Genomic DNA, 21706 nt, shown 5'->3' on the forward strand with positions numbered 1-21706 from the left:
AAGTAGTTGAGGAATATTATTTGAAATATTATTTTAAAATATAATTATTCGAGGTTTAATTATTTAAGGATTATTAGTTAATTAATAATTATTTATCTAATAATTTATTATGATTTAAAAATCATAAAGCCTAATTTAAAATACTTTCTGATTTTCGGAAAATCATTCGAATAATTTCAGATCGTCGGAGAATATTATCTCGACTTATTTTAAATATTTTGAATATAGTTTCAAAAGAAACTCCCCCCTTATTTAATTAATCTGTTGACAACGGTCAACTCACATCCTTAGTACTTCCTCCGAAAATTCTCGGAAGTACATATATATACATACAAATCAAAGTGTACCTATCAACAAGAAATATGCTTGGGGAACAATATAAGTTCCAGATATATGATGGGATTCTTACAATGACAAGGAGGGGTACACTCCAGTACTTCGTGGACTGGGGAGACTACCAATTTACTATCACATGAGAAGGTATCTTATATACTGATGAACATGTGGAGTATGTGTACCTGAGAGGGATGGACGCAAAACCGTGTCTTGAGAGGGATAGACACGAAGTGTGTACCTGAGAGGGATGGACATAGAAAAGGCCTGAATGCGGCCAGGGTGATAACCGATAATAATAAGGGAATAGTCCTTCTACTAGTAGAAAAGGTTACTATTTTCGTAGTACGGCTGATCATCGTATGCGGTGGCTCCAGTGAATGTCCTAAATTCTTCCAATTGGAATTGAGATGCAATACCGTAACCCAAGCCTAGGTGTTGGGTTTACCATTAAGGTATTCACAGGATAATAAGTCCACAAAAGAATTATTTTCGAAATAAGGTGTGTATTATCGAGGAAAACTATTTTTGAATAAACATATTTATCGTATATGGAATTATACTTGAATTTCTCATACAGTCTTTTCATACTGTACATTATTATGGCTGAGCATTATGGCTCACTCTTGCTTTCTTTTAAATGTCACAACACAACATATTACCACTATGCCGGTGTGGGACTTAGTCACTTGAAATCGTGGGGAGAATCCCTTACAGCTTTGTCTCAGGTAGACCAGAGTATCCAGATTGGTATAAGATATTAGTACTAATTATTTTAACTTCATGTAGAGGTTACGAATAATTGTTTAAGATCCTGTAAAGTACATTTGAGCGTAATAAAAGAAGATTACATTTTGTACATCATTTCTAAGGCTATAACTCGTATGTGTGTGCATGAGATTGGGGTCTGTTGGATTACTGAATCAATACAGGTTACACATGTCTGAAGGATGGCGTGACGACCCAGATTCCTGACCCCGTATTTGGGGGCGTTACAATAAGCAATGGTCAATATATGGAATTATTGAAGCACTACCTGAAATCAAGTTCGAGGTATATAAAGGACTTAATCAACAAGGCAAAGGTAATCAAGTTAATGAAGAATTCAGGTTACTCAAAACATTTCGCAAGGAAATTCATAAAGGTTCTCTTAGGGTTTACGAGATCATAGGGTGACAAAGGAAATAGGAAATGTAATAGGGTATGAATCAATCAAATTGTTATAAACGGGTCGAACAGGATTCAACAACAAGTTATCACAAGAATCAATATTAGGGTTTCTCAGAAATCAATAACAGGTTTATCACAAGTATTAAAAAGGATCACTACTTTATCATGGCATTAGCAATATCAATTCATAAGAGAAGGCAGAGTTACTTGCCTTAAATCGCTTTCCTGCTTTACTGAAATTGAAACTGAACTACTGAAGCTGAACTACTGCCACCTAAGTTTCCTTTCCGTTTTCTAGCCTGAATGCCTCCACTATTTGAATCTACAATCCTGAATGCCTCCGCTATCTGAATCTACAATCCAAAACATAATCCCTAATTAGATACTTATTTGCACTCGACGTTCCCTGAACGTCTAACAATTATCCCAACTCGCATTGAAGCTTAACTTATATACACGAGTATAATCACAGAATATTCACATAGCACTTAGTAGTATATACTTATATACTTAGCTCGTATATTCAAGCATAATCATAGAGTACTCATACAACACATAGCGAGTATAAACTTGTATACTTAAATCTATATCTTAACAAAACAATCACGATCTAAATAACTCGACAACCAAATAACTATTCCTTCATTTTTAACTATAAAATTCGAACCAAAACAAATGGTACCAAGTCAAGAAATCAACATGCAACCACTTAATTTGACATGCAACTAACCAAACATCTTTTAAACACCAAATCAATCTTACACAACCATATAATTAGACTCTAAAATCAAATTAACCAAATAACTTGAATCAACCCTTTTTATTACCATATACCATTCGGCTTTTAAATAAAACACAAACAATTTATCAAATATCGACATGCAAGGTTCCATTTACAATTTAAACCTATTTTAATCCATTCCAAACAAGAACACTTCTTGAAATCATGTCTTTTAAATCAAAAACCGAACCAAAACATTATTTTTTGAATAAAATCTTAACATGCATAATTTCAATCATTTATTCCTCTGAAAACCGAATGAAATCCATGATTTTAATCATCAAAACTTAACTTATTCATACTTATCTACTCACAAATCCAATATAAACCAAATTCTATTTCTAAATTAAAAAATAACCCAATTAACAACAAAACAACTTGTAGAATCGGCATGCAATCAATCAACTCAACATGCAATACTCCAAATCACAAATCCAACCTAATTAAACCCATGATCTAATCATTTAACCCATCTTCTTTCCAAACCAAACAAAATATAACTTGATTACACTTAGGACTTTACATGCATGCAAGGAAACCAACTCAAAAACAAAGGTTTATATATATCATCAAAACCAATCGAACATTAAAACCCTTTTGTAAAACTCATTCATTCGAACCAAAAACCAAATCATTGAACCAAAAACCTTTGTAACCTTTGAATCAAAATTAAAACCCACCTTTTTAATAGCAAAAGTCAAACCTATCTCCAAAACAAACCAAGAAAATTTCATAACTTATGTATTATACTCTCTCTTAAGGTCATACACTAATAAATTATATTTTCTTATATATAAGCAAGAGATGTTGATGCAAAAACTTCTTTAAATGATTACATGAAAAGAGTAAATGGATAGAGAATTGAAAATGATAAAGATTAATGGCAAGATCTTTGAATTCTAAGTAAATTTTGGTGTTGCATGTAGGATAGAGAAAGAGAGAGTTCGGGTGAGAGAGAGAGAAAGAGTGGGAGAGAGAGAAAGAGTGAGAGAGAGTCGAGAGAGAAAAGAGAGAAGAGAGGGGAGAGAGTGGAAAAAAATGAGATGAGTGAAGTTGTGAGTGGAATGACAAGCTTTTTATTTGATTCTCCCATGTGCACAAGTTAGTGGATTTTTGAATTTACCAAACTATCATTCTCGTACTACTAGCACAAAATGCATGTAAGGCTAGAGTGGTAATTTGGTTAGGTAGAAGAGAGTTAGTGGAGTGGAAAATGACACAACTGCCCTTCTCTTATATTGTGAGTGGAAATGCATGCAAGGGCAATTAGGTAATCCAATAATTATTAATCTAATTAATTACAAAGAATACACTTTATAAATAAAACCATAAATCTATCAATTACAAGAGTGACATCATAAAATAGCTTAGAATTTTAGGAATTTAATAAAATCAAATTCGAAATTTATAAATAAAAATAATTTTAAAAACTATTTTTCTTAAAGAATAAAAAAAATGCATTTATAACCTATATAAATAGCAATTAATGCACTTCTTATTTTCTAAAATTCCAAATAATATCATACAAGCATATAATCACATAATCATGCACCTTAACATAGATTCACATATCACGTATCGTAATGAAATATACTTAATCATAAAATTTTCCTTTTTACTAATATTCATTCTTCGCGTAACGGGTCGCGTCCTGACTTACGGCCTGACGCTGAGCGTTTTCAACTATGCTTCACAATCATTCTCTTTATACCAACTGACACATCAAACTGGAGTATAATATTTATTTAAATATTTCCATTCTCACATAATAACACATAATTCACATAATTCCACTTTACTCGCATAATTAATTCGTGAAAATTCCTAGTCGTCACACATTTGATCTGAATCGTTTGTTAAGATGTATTAATTTATAATTGGATTGAGACAGCTAGATGAGATACATTAACAGGATTGAACTAGATAGAAGTAGTGATTTATTTGTTAGTTCTGTTTATTCCATATCATGCATGTCTTGCTTAATTCTTATTCGTAATTTTTCTAAATGAATGCAATGTACTCTTATTTCAATGCTTGCTTATTTTTATACCATGAATGCATCTCTTAGTACTTACATTAATTGTAGAAAAAACATGTTTAGGATTACAATAGTGCAAAGACTGCTAGTCCTCCTTATGTAAGGTTTGGAACCATTTTTATCTAGCCTAAAGATAAATTTTTTTAAAGGCATTAAAATGGAGAAAATTGTAGAAAAAACATGTTTAGGATTACAATAGTGCAAAGACTGCTAGTCCTCCTTATGTAAGGTTTGGAACCATTTTTATCTAGCCTAAAGATAAATTTTTTTTAAAGGCATTAAAATGGAGAAAATGATCAGTCAAAGATAAGAATTAGCATGATAAGGTTGCAACTGTTGTTATTTTTTATTATAATAATATCTCTAATCCATCTGGACCCAAACTGATAAGTTGGGTACCAAGAAATGTTAATCCATTTGTGAGTGTAGGACATAACAGGTTAATTGATTCATATGTATTCTTGGTAATTCATACTCAAGGCATATGATCAAAGAAAGAGCCTCGCAATCAAATGTGATCAAAAAAAGCTATTCCGTCAATAATCTTTAGAGATGACAGCAAAAATTTTCATCACGGGACAAGCTATACAGAAAAAGGGATGTCATCATGGACTCAATAATTGCTATCACTGATAACAACTAATCATTGGAGTCACTGATAACAGTTGAAGCTTACTTGCTGAAGAATCAAGGCACAAATCCTCTTATCAAATGGTTATACATCAAAGGACAAAATATCAATTTAAGAAAGGATTAGTGTGTCATCTGAAGAAGGAAGGTTGAGAAGCTTGCTCTAGTTAAGAGTAAGGGAAGAATATGCTTATGGCTAGACTGGAATCTCAAAAAGGTGAAGTCAATAGTTTCTACTGTAAAGCTTTATCTGATAAAAGTTTAGCTATGGCATTAGAAGCTCTCACCCTTTAACATCATCTCAAGGAACTCTTTTGTGAAAAGGGGTTAGTGAGAAGACTGCCTCATCTGGAATTTAGAAGGATGAAATTTGTGAGGCATGTCAGAAAAGAGAAGTCAAAGATAACATCACATCAAAGTATAGATATACCTTAGTGATGATTGATGACTACTCTTAACACAAAGTTGTTGTTCATGCCTTCTCAAGACAAGACATCATAGATGGTGATTGATCACATCAAAGAAAATCAAGCTAGAAGCAACTGTAAAATAAATGATCTTATGATCAAATAATGAGATTGAATTCAAAAAGCAGTTCTGATTGATATCTGTAACATCAAGAAAATTTTGAAACATATTCAGCACTGGAAGCCCCGTGTCAAAATGGAGTGGTACAAGGGAAGAATCAGAACTTGATTAAAACAATAAGGAAAATGTCAAGCTAATCAAGACTTTCTAAATACCAAAGGGCTGAAGCAGTCAAAATAGTTTGCTACAAGTAAGATCAGGCCTTGATCAGGATGGATACATGAAGACCACTAATGAGTTAATGGTCAACAGAAGCAAATACTGGATAACCTCAAAGTGTTTGGAGAAAATGTTCTACAGTAGAAAACAATGAAATATTTTCAGTTGTTTGAAGATCTTGGCATTTGCAGCTAAGACTTGTGAGGATATTCTTCATGGCTACTCAATGGAGTCCAAAATCTACAGGGCGTTTGTGGTTGATCAACGGAAAATGATTGAAAGTCTAAGTGCACAGTTCAACAACTCCATGCTCCATGATGTTACAGAAGAAATTAATAGTATTGATAATTCATATCCAAACAATGGAATGGTAGTGTATAACATAACTCATTACTTCAATGAAGCCAGTCAACAAGGGTAAGGATTTTCAGGAAATCCCAGCAATGGCTTAGGGGGAGCAATAGAAGGATCAACTAGTCAGACACAACACCTCATTGTAAATCAAGAGGACACTACAAGAACATATCTGCTGAGACAAAGGGTTTGATGTCAATATTATTCCCAGAGTCTAGTTCTTAAGTGATCCAGATGGTGGAGTAATGATTAGCAGGGCTACTGAGTATGAATAATTAGTTCTCTAGTTTTCTATCTAAAGAAGAAACAAAGAAAGTTACAAAAGCTCTGATAGATCCGGATTGATTGGGTGATTGCAAAGCAAGATGAACTCAATCAGTCAGCAAATAGATTGTAGGGAAGATGGTATCCAAATGACAATATTGTAATCAGTGCAAGGAGAAGTCAAATTAGATGACAATGGCATTGTTACGAGGGACAAGGCCAAACTGGATGCTAGGTTATTATCAGGAAGCAGTATCTAACAAAAAGCACCAGTGACGAGACTTGAGGATATTACGACATATTAGACACTTGATGCACATTCACACTTAGAATTGGACTCTAGTAGATGTGTACAAGTGTACTCCTGGTTGGTGATTCAAAGGAGGAAGTCAATGCACAACAGTTCATGGACTTTGCAGTTGCAGATCTATTGGACTATGTATATCTCTTATTCACAAGCTCACTTCAGGATGGTATGAACTGATATCTTACTCAAGAAATAGTCAAGGAAATGGTATGGCACTCTAACTGAAGTTACAGTTAAATATGAACTAGTAGAGTCGTCATATTAATAACTCTCTTGTCACTAGGCATAAATATAATGTTATATATGTGTAGTGATAAATGTTTACAAGATGCCAATGTACAAGGTTCCAAGTGGATCCTAGAGACTCCAATCTTATAGTTATTAACAAGATTATTAGATATCTTAGGGGACTACCAACTCTTGGAGTAAAGCACCCTAAAGATATTATGCTTAACATGTTTGACTATATAGATATAGATTACACAGGTTGTAAGAAAGACATGAGAAGCATCTCTGAAGTTATCAACCTAAGTGACATGAGAAGCATCTCGAGAAGTTGTCAACTTCATGGAAGAAGATTTATATCTTGTTATGATAAGAAACAACTTCATATCCAACAACTCTGTGGAACACTCTATGACAAGGCACCTTCATACCAAGTATCATCTATTTCGAGAGCCCGTCTTTAGTGTCAAAGAGTTACTTGCAGAAACATTTACTAAATCACTTGTCAAAGTTAATTTTCAAGACTAGTTTGTAAGTGTGGGATATCATTTATTGCATATTAGTTGGAAATATCATATGTAAGTAATTCTTTATATAAGTTCATAAGTATTAAATCTTCAATATTTAAAGGACTTGTGAATTTCTCAGAAATCCAGTACCTTGTACTTAGTGCTACTATCTTGATTATCATAATTACAATGTCATATACATTTGTGGTAGTTAAGTATTATAACATTAAGTTTGAATTTTATTTTAATTGATTTAAATTATGACTGTAGACAATTCCATTACAAATCAGTCTCATAATTTAAATTATATTTAAAATAAAATACAGCATATTTATTTGTATCTTGTACGAATAAGTGTGATACTTTTAGTATTAGTGATACTATTTAGAATTTTTGTTCTAAGTAATCAATGCTTATTTCTAAAATCACTAATATTGAAAGTTAAAGTAATTTCTAAGTTATGTGTATAAAACTCTCAATATTTTATATGCTTGGAAAATATTTCTAAAATTACTAATTATCCAGAGAGTGATTGCCATGTATATAAGTCATATATTCTATTGGTAATTATTCAAGGATAATTATAAATATTTAAGTGATAGTATCTAAGTCAAAGATATTTAGTATTTATTTATTTAATATTTATTTTAGGTAGTTTGGATTATGGAAATTGAAGCAATTCAATGATTTTTATTTGCTCCATAATACAAACTAACTTAAAATAAATAAGTAGCATAATTGATTATAACTAAATCTGTCAATAATTGATATCTAGTATATTGATTGTAACTTATGTGTTATAAGTTATTTTATGAGATTTTGGTTTCAGTGAATTTAGCAATGTTTACATCTCAAGAATTCACTGAAATCATAATCATGATTGTAGCATGATTAGTTGTATGTTAATTTTTGACTTGTATCAGTTAATGATATTTAGTTAAGAGTTCAAGTATGAACTAATTGTGAAGTATTAGTATTTATAGAATTACTTAGAACTCTTCTAAGTAATCAATGCTTATCCTCGGTCACTTATACTAATATACAAAGTGTAAAAATCTTTCTTAAAGTACAAATATGGTCAATGTGGATAATGTTTTATTAGAAGTAACCATATGTTGTCCACTAAAATAATTTTTATACTTACTTGCAAATTCCTAAACTCTTTGATAATAGTTTAAATACTCAATGGAACAAAGTATATGGAACTTATAATATCTTTCTAAGATTGCAAACAAGACAATGTTGGTTAATGTTGCTTTATTTATCGAACCAATATTGTTTGAGATATTACAGTTGTTAGGAGTTAACAATTGTATGATATATGAAATTGAATGCTAATGTCTATTTGATAGATAATTGGTATTTAATTCATTGATATCTAATTTTAATATTTAAAATAGGATGCAACATAATTATTGGTATCTAAAGTACTTGACAAGTATCAGTCAATGATATATTGTTAATATTTAATTACAGATAATTGTGAGATTTTAAGTTCTACTGAATTTATATGAGTTGCTATATCTGAAAGATTCAGTATAATTTTAAAATTAGCAGCATAGTTATTCTTATTAAGATTATTTATCAACAAACAATATTGTTGATTATAATTTTATAAAGATAGATTATGGAGCTTTTGCATGAATGAAAATTGTTTAGACTTTACCCTAAGTGATCAATGCTTTTACAAAAACTCATTCATATTAAAAGACAAAATCTTTCTTTCTCTTCTTAATACTGCTAGGTCATCAGTCTGTGTCTTATCAAATCCTTTATCTTTTTAGGCATAAAAATAGACTTGTGCACTTTAATAGTTTTAAGAGAAAAATTAAACTTCTTTTTACAGTGGTGATTGCTTATTTCATTAAAATCTTTTGAAATCACTATTGTACATCATTTCTCTCGAAACATTAAATGCATGACTTTCATTCATTATAGATCTTAAATGCATTTTATCTCTATATTTCCATATATTCCGTGATACAGGTTCAACCTCCAATGGTCTTCTCTCATTTGATAGTCATGAGGTTGAAAACCCACAACTTCTATCCCAGACTGTAAAGACAAACACAGAAATAGAAGCAACCAACACCTCTTACTACTAAAATGAAGTATGAATGAGCATGAGGTAGAAAGTGCCTTAGTGTACCACATAAAAAAGGTTCTGAAGTCAACCCAACAGCTCTGTCTCCTACAAAGATGAGTAGTATTTAAACCGAGAAAACTGTTAGCCCCTATACATCTTCTCAAAAAGATGTAATGGCTAAAAAGGCACAAAAATAGTTACTAGATTCATGCTCTCAACAGGGTGCGTGTATTGAAATTCGCCTGTCGGGCAGGGTACCCGATGTAGTGTCACTACGTCAGAAATAAACAATCTTGATGCACAAGGATAGGTTACACACACAAAGGAAGAGTTGATGAAAACAAGAGTTACATAATAACTCAACTTGAGAACAATACTAGAACAGGACGGGTTAATAATACTACGACTACACAAGAAATCAGAAGAAATGAAGACAAGGTAAATACAAAGAATCAAAAGATTAGAAGAAAGCTTGAAGTCTGTATACAGGTCACTGAAATAAGTTCATTAATATGTTCATGCCTCAGTGAAGAATAAAGGTTAAAGACTTTCAGGGTTTCGGAAATGATGAAGATTCAGTGTATAAGTGCTACCAGAAGATTACAGTGTATTAGCATTGATTGAAGATAGACAGTGTTCGAAGTATTGGAATCTGAAGAATTAAAGACAAAGTATAGACAGAGGTTAAAGAAGACAGCTGCAGTCTTGAAGTTATACTCACTGATAGGAGTTCATTTATATGTTCAAGTGTCAGTGAAGAACAGTGAATGAAGTATTCAAGATTGTAGTAGCAATGAAGACGTTGTCTAAATTACCAAAAAGGATTCCAGAGAAAGTACATTTCTTTATTGATAGTCAGTGTCTGAAGCGATAAAGTTGTTGCAAGCTTAACAATGTAATCAAGGCTGTAATACGAAGACCTGAATCGGGGTTAGTTATCTGTGAACCAAACCAGTTGCACTAGGTGTCAACAACTCGTGAAAGGAATCTGGGTATTATTTTGAGAAGAATTGTTAAGTTGAGGAACGTACTTGGATTGAACGTTTATTTGTTAAAGTACAAGAAGAGGTGCGCGGGGTATACAGCTAAACTGCTCTAGGGATTGGCCTAGTTCAAAGTTTAATTGTTAAATTAAAAAAATTTATTTAATGGACTTTAATATAATTTATTTAATAAACTTAAATTGATTTATATTATAAACTTTAAATAAGTTTTTTTGATAAATCTAAATTAATAATTTTATATAAGTTATATTTAAGTTTAGTTTATAAATTAATTTAGTTACAATTTAAACTTAAACAAAAAGAAAAAGAAAAGAAAAAAAGGAGAAAAGAAAAAGAAAAGAAAAAAAAGGAAATCAAAATGAGAAAAGAAAAAGAGAAAAAGAAAACAAAAAAACAAGAAAAAGAAAACAAAGGTGGCCATTTTGTTTCCAAAGGAAACAAAGTTCTAGTACATGTACCAGTACCTTGTACTCGCAGGTGAATGACTTCAAGTGAAGTAAGGAGTCGCAAGTAACTTTGGAGCATGGAAAAGGTGCTAAGGTAGGTTATCTTCTCTTCCTGGAAGTTTGTAATCGCAAGTGACTTGAAGAAAGAAAATGCCAAGTGACAAAACTCCCCTTTGTATCCTGGTCGCAAGTAAGTACTGTTGGAATAAAAACTAAGTGTCATTACCCTCTGATCGCAAGAAAAAGGAAGCACCCATGGTCGCAAGTAACTCTCAACATCTACTTTATTGATTCAATCAATTTATTAGTGTGGTTCATTTTCAGCCAGATATTTAAATTGAATATAAAGACTACACTCAAGCAGCAGATCAGTTCAGCAGTTCTGTTTATCTTCTTCTCCAATAAAGAGAGCTGATAAAATAGAATCAAAGATTTTCAGAGAAGCTCCGGCACCTTGAATATCCATATAACTTCTCATCGGAGTAACGTTATAATGCCCGGTTTAACTCTTGTATATTCATAGGGACATTATAAACAATACCCAATAATTAAATCCTTAGACAAACAAAAGCAAGATCATTGTATAGGATTTAATTTGTTGATCTTTGTAGAAGCTAGGAACTTTGTTGTTCTTAGACTGTAGCCGGTTAATTTATTCACCGTAGTGTAGCAACACCCCTCGCGGATTTATATATGAATATATATTTCCTTGAATATCTTGTGTTCCTCGTTTTATTGTTCCAAACACTATTCACCTCAAGAACACAGAACCACTAACCGAGCACTAAATTTTATATCCGCAAAAGAATAGAAAGAATTTTTTAATTTAGTGAGTATCGTATTCAACCCCCCTTCTATGATACTTCGGGACCTAACACCCATGTGCACATAGTACTAAAGAAACATTTGTTAATCAACAGTATGTAGTCCCTCAGATAAACTCTAATGCACCAAGTGGTGATAATCTCCCTGCAAGTCCAAGTATTGATACTTTCCTGCAGTCCACTCACTCTACTATTCCATCACTTGCTACTCTCCCTGTTGTTGCTGAAGATGTAGTAGCACAACATTCCATTTATAAAGATCTAATCACTATAGGATCACCACAGCACTTCACAGGTACTGAGGTTCTAGAGGTAAATCCTGAAGCTCTAGCTTATCTTTCTATAATTCTTGAAGATGTGGAGATAAATGCTAATGGTATGGAAGTTTCTGAGGTAGTTGGTTCTCATACAACCCCAATTTTTGATTCTATATTAAATGCTAAAGATGGTGTTGACAGACAGATTCAAATTGAAGCCAATCAGGCTAGATTGGAAGCTAAACAAGAGCAAATGTCTGGACAACTTGATGAGGATCAAAATTCAATGGAGCTGATTCTTTCTCTAATGCTTAGTGATGATGCCAAAAGGGGGGAGAAGATTGCTAAATCTAAATGCAAACAGCTGACTTTGAAAGGAGCTGATGACACAAATCCTGATGGTGGAGATAAGGGAGGAAGGAAGGAGATTGTGAAGAGGATAGAAGAAGATCTAGTTAGGACTAGTGGATCATCAAAAACCACTAAACTCAATCTAGACAAGGTGGAGGAAGAAGGAGAAGTGAGATGATAGTTCAATAATCAAAAGAACTGACTGTGACTACAACAACACAACAACCTCTGAAAGTCACAAATGTTGATGACCAAGGCGTTCTGGAGATAGAAGCAGGTACAGAGGCTAGTTAGTATCTTCAAACTCTTAAATTCAAAGGGAAAAAGACAACTTTCTCTTACAAGGACCCAAAGATTCAAGCTTTTGATTCTGAGGTGAGTAGAAGAATCTTTGAGAAGGAAAATCCCGGAGTTGATCTTGAACAACTTAGGAAATTTGAGGAAGAATTCAAATCTATGAGGATAGTAAATATTGATGCTGCTATTCCTTAAGTACTTTATGAAGATGATCCTTCCAACAGACCAACTAAAGGGATAGTTATAAGGGAGGTGAGTCAAGAAGATGCTGGAAGACCTCTAAGGTCCCAAGTAATCTTAGATGTTGATAGGAGTCATAAGGGGAAAGAGAAGATATAAGAAAAGTCCAAGCCACCAAAATTTAAAGCAGAAGCTATTTTTAAAAAGAAATCAGTATCTAAGGCATCTAAATATCAAATACTGATAGATCCAGTCTATACAGTTTCTCAATCCTTGGATATTGAAGAAAGAGTTGAAGAAGATGAAATCAGTCAAGCTTATCAAAGAAGAAAGATTCATGGAGCTGGTTGGGCTGAAAAACTGAAGTTAACCTATGACACTGCTCAAGTTAATAAAGAAACAAATGCTAGTGTTCAACTAATCACAACCTATGATACTACTCATGTTGTTGATTCTTCAAACTAAATTCAAGTTGAGACAACAAATCCTGATTCTGAAAACTTGAATTCTGATAAACCAATGCTTACTTTTGAGAGAAGTGGAAGCTGCTATGGGGAAGCAAAAATCCTGCACCTAGAAGAAATTCCTCTGAAATATTAAAGAATATTTTACAGTGAGAGTTCTCATGCTAGAAGACCTGGAGTCACAAGTGGTCTTGGAAGGTTAGGTGTTGATCCGTTTGTGGGTGATGCTTTAATTCTAAGGAAGCATACAAATCTGACAGAAATTGGAGACAGTGTGATGCTTGAAGACTTGTAGAAGATCATATCAGTATAAATTGTTATTGATCTTGTTGGAGAGAAACTGATTTATTTTTTGGAGTCTGGGAGGAGATTGAGGTTAACACAAGAGAAAATAAAAAATATACCATGGAAGAAATTGGAACTTGTTGATACAATTATTAAGGTAACTAATCCTGTAACTGCTAGATGGTCTACATTGTTTGAAGAACTTAATACAGTTAAAACAGAGAGGACTAATTTACAAGTCAAACTACATTCCAAAGTACATTGATCAAACTGAATATGCTGTTGATATGCCTATTAGAGGAGCCAAAGTTGTAATGAGTCTAGGAAGGGAAGTCTTAACTTTTAATCCTGATGGAAAGAAGATTGGATTTTTGGAACTGGATGATCTATCACTTAATAATTCAAAGCCAAATGACCTCAATGAAGCCATCTATCAAAATGATAAATCAAGAGATGAGCTAAAAGATATCAAACAGAGAATGCAATGGTACTTGGATGTTATGGAAGAAAATCTATTAAGGAAGTTCCTTAAAGAAGCTGAAGACTTTGCTAGAGTTCATAAATGAAGAATAAAGTTTGATAATCACTGTCTGTAAGATTGGATATGTTTATTTGATTTTTTACATTTAAATAGTTTTTAACATCATCAATTAGAACTTGTACATAATTACATAATACAAAAGTTAGGGGAGATTATTAGATATAATTGATGATATCAGGATATTAACTATCAGAGTTTATTATCAGGACTTAATATCAATATTTATTGTAAGTGGCGTCATTAGTACTTGTCTATCAGTACTTGATGATCTGCATTTAATGTCATCAGGATTTAGTCACTTCAGTAGATATTCGAGAAGGAAAATGATTGCAGAATTCAAGGCGATGAAGGACTTTATTTCAGAAGCAATCAACATGGATATATATTAGGTTTCCTTATTGTAATAGAATAGGACTCTTTATTGATTGTGTAAATGTGCACTATATAAGCACATATTATGTGACGGCCTCAACCCCGGGGTCAGGGGCCGATGTCACCAAAAAAAATAATAAACTATAACATAAACTACTAAATAAACTTTATTATAACACACAACCCCAAACCAGGAGCCGAGACAGGTTCAAGTATTATTTAGGTTATAACACAACACTAAATTATTCAAAATCAGACATCCTCACTTATTACAGCAACTCATCAGACCTCAGGGTCTGATACAAACTATCTCAGAGGAGCCGGGACCGGAGGCTGACACTCTACACTGACCTGGTCTTCTAAACATCTGCAATGAATAAATATAAAACAAGCTGCAAGGGTAAGCAAGCCATTGCTCAACAGTACCTCTATATGAATAACCAGTAAACATGAGGTATAAAAACAGTATAGGAACAAATATCAAACTAGTTTACGAAAAATCCGTAAAACAGGTATAAACTAGATATCAAAACTAGCATGCTCTGCAAAAATAATATCATCTGTAGTGTGCTGTGTCAAAATACCAGAGTTCAATTTTAGCATGCTATTTCCTTTCCAAAACCACTGTCCATTACTGGACCCATAAATCATCTGTCCCGTTACGGGTACCATAAACTATTTGTTCCGTTACGGGAACCACTAAACTAAAGTCAGATATAAACGTGGATGAATTCTAGGGACAGCTGATCAGTCTATCCCACCACAAATTTTGTTCCAGAACTCAGAGACTAGTGATAAGTGGCATTTTATACCACTTAGAACGTCTTAAAATGGCTTAAATTGGTGTCTTGAAATCAAGTATTTTGTGTATTTGATGCATTTTTCTAGTGTTCATGCATTTCAGGGTATTAGTTGCATTTCGGGGGAGGAATCATCAAGAATAAGCCTTGGCATGTGTTCACCATTGCGAGAGGAAAGGAACGGGCAGATTACGGCGAAGAAACGGAGCAAACTTGGATTTTTTCCAGTAGAGGCCTGCGCGCCCGCGCAGCTATGCTGAGCGGCCGCGCAGGGTCGGGAATTTTGCTGAATTATTTTAGACTTCTACTTCTGTTTGGCTTCCAACTTCTATGTAATCTGAGTTTTATGGGACTATTATATAAGTAGATTTGAGACGTTTTCACAGGGGGAATTAAGAAGAAGAAGATTGTGTTTTACGTAAGAAGCAAAGGGGATACCAAGGAGAAGACCTAGAAGCACAGAACAACTCCAAAAATAGAAGATCTTGTTTTCAACTTGTGATTCTTTTAATTAGTTGTAACTTTTGATGATCGTTTTCGTTCTTGTTGAACCTAGATCTCGTTTATTCGTACTTTGATTATTATTTAGTTTATTAAGACCTTGTTTATACCATGCTTTCATTGGAACCCATGGTGACGATGAGTTCGATTATGGGCTAATCGTTGTCATGGGATTCTAGCGGATTTACTTATGGATTTCAATAATTAATTGTTTCGATATCTTGGTATGTGGTGATTGATTGATATCCTAGTATTGGTTGTGCTTATTCGTCTTATGTGCGTAGCTAACATATAAGATAGCGTGTTAATCTCTATTGAAGCGACAATGAATATAGAGGTTTAGAACTTGCCATGCTAGCATAGGTTCATGTATGTGTATGCATGATTCGTAGGTAACTCTAACCGTTCTACTTGCCCTATGTAATCAAGATAGATAACTTGTTCTTAAACCGTTATGTTGTCAAATTCTATAGACATATAGGGTCTCAATATAATTGGTGCCTATTCAGCTTCTATCTCTTTTGTGGATGTCTGGTAGAATGGTACTCGTGCAACGAAAGTTGGCGTTTATCAGTTTCGTGTTATCTGATTAGTGTCATCACCATCACATGCTAAGGTTAAAAATAATAAGGTTATTGAATGAAATATTTAATGAAGTTAGGATCCCATGTTTATCATATATATTAATTTAACCTCAATTCTCTTAGTTAATGTTATTTAGTATAATCTCTTAGTTTAATAAAAACCCAATTTGTTATTTGTCTTAGCATTGAGCAATAACCATACATTGTTGCATAGGTGCATAAATTGAACTTAACCTAAACTAGTCTCTGTGGGAACGAATCTGATTTATATCTTATACTACTTGCGAACGCGTATACTTGCGTGAATATTAGCGCGTGTTTTCGCCCTAACAAGTTTTTGGTGCCGCTGCCGGGGACTCGGTGTTAATTTTTAGTTTATGTGCTTATCATCAGTGGTCGTTAAAGTTCACTGACTCGGATTCTTTTACTTTCACGGTTTATTTGTTTGTGTTTCAGGTACTCATTACAATGGGAGATCCAGCAGCACGAACGAAAGCCTTGATGGATTTTTCTCAACCCAAGATCAATGACATTCAATCTAGCATTGTCCGGCCAGCTATCACAGCTAATACCTTTGAGATCAAGCCTGGCATAATTCAATGGGTACAGACTTCAGTCCAGTTTGGGGGTTCTCCAACGGAAGATCCCAATACACACATTAGGGATTTCATTGAAATATGCGACACCTTCAAGTTCAACGGTGTTTCCGCAGATGCTGTGAAGCTGAGACTATTCCCATTCTTTTTGAGGGACAAGGCTAAGAGCTGGTTACACTCTCTACCAGCTGGTTCGATTACTACTTGGGAAGATCTTGCTCAGAATTTTCTTACTAAATTCTTCCCTATGGCGAAGACAGCTGCAATGAGGAACGCTATTACTCAATTTGCACAGCAAACGGGAGAATCGCTAAGTGAAGCTTGGGAGCGCTACAAGGAGATGCTTAGGAAGTGTCCTCATCATGGAGTTCCTGATTGGATGATCATCACTTGTTTTTACAATGAGTTGGGAGTACAGTCCAGACACATGCTCGATGCATCATCAGGCGGAGCATTATGGGCAAAGAGCTATAAGGAAGCTTATGATCTAATTGAACTGATGGCTGCTAATGAATATCAGTATCCAACCCAGAGATATCCACAGGGCAAGGTAGCAGGAGTTCTTGAAGTGGATACAGCTACGGCTATCACTGCTCAACTAAAGGCGTTGTCTATGAAGATCGATTCTCTGGCTAACTATGGTGTTAAGCAGATAATAAGTGTTTATGAGCTGTGTGCAGGTCCGCATGCGATAGAGCAATGCGCTATATCTAGCGACTCAGCTCAGTTTGTGAGCAACTTTCAGAGATCGCAACAACCAGTTCCAGACACTTATCATCCTGACAACTGGAATCATCCTAACTTCAGCTGGAGCAACAATCAGAATGTGATGCAACAGCCGTTCCAGCCGTTTGGAAATAAGCTGTTCAACTCTCTTGGTTTTCAGCAACAACTCCAACTTCAACAACAAACTCATGATGCAGGTCTATCTTCGAATGAAAAATCTGAATTAGAGGAGTTGAGGCTTATGTGCAAAAACCAGGCTCTTATATGCCAAAGCCAAGCTGTTTCTATCAAGACTCTAGAGAACCAAATAGGGCAAATTGCTAATGCCTTATAGAATCGACCACCAGGAACGCTTCCTAGTGATATAGAAGCCAATCCAGGAAAGAGGGAAGTTGAAGAACATGTGAACGCCATCACCTTAAGGTCTGGAAAGGTCGCAAGACCCCAAATTCAGCAAGACGAAGAGCCTGAAAAATCTCAAGTTTCAGAAAATGTAGTTGTGGCTGAAGAAGATGTGCAGAAGGAAGTAGAGGTGGAACCAAGGAAGACTACTGTGGAACACACTCCTCCTGAGGGTAATACAGGGGAGAAACAGATCTATCCTCCACCTCCTTTTCCTAAAAGGCTGCAGAAGAAAAAGCTGGATAAGCAGTTTGAGAAGTTTCTGGAGGTGTTCAAGAAACTTCATATCAACATACCTTTCGCTGAAGCTCTTGAACAGATGCCTAGCTATGCGAGGTTTATGAAAGGTATTCTCTCTCGGAAAGTGAAGCTCGATGACTTAGAGACCGTTGCTCTAACGGAGGAATGCAGTGCTGTGCTGCAACAGAAGTTGCCTCCGAAGCTTAAAGATCCTGGAAGCTTCACTATTCCTTGCACCATCGGAAACTTGTCATTCGACAAGTGTTTATGTGATTTAGGAGCTAGCATCAATCTGATGCCCTTATCTATCTTCAAGAAGCTTGGTCTGCCTGAGCCGAAACCAACATACATGTCATTGCAACTAGCTGACCGTTCCATCGCTTATCCACGAGGTATAGTGGAAGATGTCTTGGTCAAGGTGGATAAACTCTTCTTCCCTGCTGACTTTGCAATTCTTGATTTCGAGGAAGATAAGAAGATTCCCATTATCTTGGGAAGACCATTCTTGGCTACAGGACGAACTATGATCGATGTGCAAAAAGGAGAGCTTACGATGAAGGTTCATGATCAGAAGGTCACTTTCAATGTGTTCAAGGAAATAAAATTACCCACAGCTAAAGAGGAGTGCTTTAAAGTAGAGCAAATTCAGGTTTTGAATGCACCTCTGTGGAAGAGGAAGTTGGATGTGCCATTCGATTCTCTTGGGTTAGCAGAGCTGAAAATTTCTTAGGAGCGTCTCGAGCCGTCTATTGAAGATGCTCCCACACTTGAGCTCAACCCACTACCAGGTTACTTGAGTTATTCATTGTTAGGTGCACCCCCCTGACAAGGGGTTGGGATATATCTTTGATGATGTAGAGGGTAGCCGAACGGATCCTCCAGTGCCTATAGAGGGTTCTTCTCATGTGCAGCAGATAGTTGATAGGACTGGTGTTGGTGATGAGCAGTACAGGCGAGTAACTAGGCGTATGGAGGCCATGCACGATATTCACCGTCATTTTGCTGCAGATTTGACACATGCTTTTGGTACTGTTGTTCGAGACACTGGTGGCGAGGTTGATTGGACACCTGATCCTCCACCCGACGAGGGTGAATCTCCCGCTAATTAGGTATGCCTGAAATCCTTATTATTGCCTTCAATGAGGACATTGAAAATTTTAAGTATGGGGGTGGTAGTTAAGGAATATTGTGTGTGTGTCATTTAGTTGCATATTCATGATAGTTTAGTTCATATAGTTGCATAATTTATGCCATATAGTTTTTTTTTATGAATGTCATGTAGCTCATGCATTTACCATGATCCCTTTTGCAATGATTTATCGACTGAATTGTGATATTGATGTGAGTGTAGTGATAGCATTAAAGTGAAATTAAGTTATGTAGGTTGATATGCATGCTAGAAACAATTGTAAGTCCACTAAGTCTTAGAGAATGCGAAAGGGCTAGATTGTGTTATGATTTGGTTGTTTTCAAGGTCAATCTACTTATTATGCTTAGAATTCGATTATAGGTTCTTAGTGATAAAGACATGAAAAAGAAAAATTTTGGAGAAAAACATATGGAAGTTGTTGCTAGTTGTGGCTAGGCGTCAAATGGCTAGTAGCCGGCTCGCGTATGTTGCGAGTAGTCTAGGGTTGAGCAAGATGGAGCGAAACGCACTTGCTCAGAAATTAAAAAAAAAAAAAAAAAAAAAAATTTGGCATAATTGATCAAGAGTGGGCTCTTTGGTATTCGAGTTATTAAGTTCTTAGGGGACTTTGTGCCTAGCGACCTAAGGCTTTTAGAGTCTGGGATCCGCTAACCTAACGCTCGTTACATGGATATCATTGTATAAGTCTTTTGTGGACCTCATTCATTGCACGGTCAAATAAGCATTTGAGTTGTAAATAAAAAGCACGATTCCGTAGTAAGCTCCAGAGTTCTTGTAGTGTTGTATATCACTTTGTGCCTGGAATTTTTATTCTTTGTATAATCGTAGGATTGCCTTGAGGATAGTCTAGTCATAGTAATTGGTCTAGTTCCGAAGCATATCTGTTAAGCATTTGCACACACCACATTTATGGCTGTATGTCCGTTTGCATGAGTTTATTGATCTTTACTTGTCTAACTGCATTCGTTGAGATGTGGCAATTTGGTTGATTAATTGTAGTAAGGGGGATCGCTGCATTTTCATATAGATTGTATTCATTCATATTTTTATTTGTTTTTGAGTCTGTGACGCTTGAGGGCAAGCATCGATTTAAGTTTGGGGGTGTGATAAGTGGCATTTTATACCACTTAGAACGTCTTAAAATGGCTTAAATTGGTGTCTTGAAATCAAGTATTTTGTGTATTTGATGCGTTTTTCTAGTGTTCATGCATTTCAGGGTATTAGTTGCATTTCGGGGGAGGAATCATCAAGAATAAGCCTTGGCATGTGTTCAACATGGATATATATTAGGTTTCCTTATTGTAATAGAATAGGACTCTTTATTGATTGTGTAAATGTGCACTATATAAGCACATATTATGTGATGGCCTCAACCCCGGGGTCAGGGGCCGATGTCACCAAAAAAAATAATAAACTATAACATAAACTACTAAATAAACTTTATTATAACACACAACCCCAAACCAGGAGCCGAGACAGGTTCAAGTATTATTTAGGTTATAACACAACACTAAATTATTCAAAATCAGACATCCTCACTTATTACAGCAACTCATCAGACCTCAGGGTCTGATACAAACTATCTCAGAGGAGCCGGGACCGGAGGCTGACACTCTACGCTGACCTGGTCTTCTAAACATCTGCAATGAATAAATACAAAACAAGCTGCAAGGGTGAGCAAGCCATTGCTCAACAGTACCTCTATATGAATAACCAGTAAACATGAGGTATAAAAACAGTATAGGAACAAATATCAAACTAGTTTACGAAAAATCCGTAAAACAGGTATAAACTAGATATCAAAACTAGCATGCTCTCCAAAAATAATATCATCTGTAGTGTGCTGTGTCAAAATACCAGAGTTCAATTTTAGCATGCTATTTCCTTTCCAAAACCACTGTCCATTACTGGACCCATAAATCATCTGTCCCGTTACGGGTACCATAAACTATTTGTTCCGTTACGGGAACCACTAAACTAAAGTCAGATATAAACGTGGATGAATTCTAGGGACAGCTGATCAGTCTATCCCACCACAAATTTTGTTCCAGAACTCAGAGACTAGTGATAAGTGGCATTTTATACCACTTAGAACGTCTTAAAATGGCTTAAATTGGTGTCTTGAAATCAAGTATTTTGTGTATTTGATGCGTTTTTCTAGTGTTCATGCATTTCAGGGTATTAGTTGCATTTCGGGGGAGGAATCATCAAGAATAAGCCTTGGCATGTGTTCACCATTGCG

At 34.9% G+C, this 21706-nt stretch overlaps 1 non-coding gene across 1 annotated transcript; it reads right to left on the minus strand.

Annotated features, from left to right (window-relative positions):
- Positions 1 to 17208: 17208 nt before the first annotated feature.
- LOC141681146 (small nucleolar RNA R71) lies at positions 17209 to 17315 on the minus strand. Its single transcript, XR_012558588.1, has one exon. It is a non-coding gene; the product is annotated as a small nucleolar RNA R71 (small nucleolar RNA).
- Positions 17316 to 21706: the final 4391 nt, after the last annotated feature.

The sequence above is a fragment of the Apium graveolens genome, chromosome 8 (genome assembly GCF_009905375.1).
Source record: "Apium graveolens cultivar Ventura chromosome 8, ASM990537v1, whole genome shotgun sequence".
In the NCBI taxonomy this organism is placed as follows: Eukaryota; Viridiplantae; Streptophyta; class Magnoliopsida; order Apiales; family Apiaceae; genus Apium; species Apium graveolens.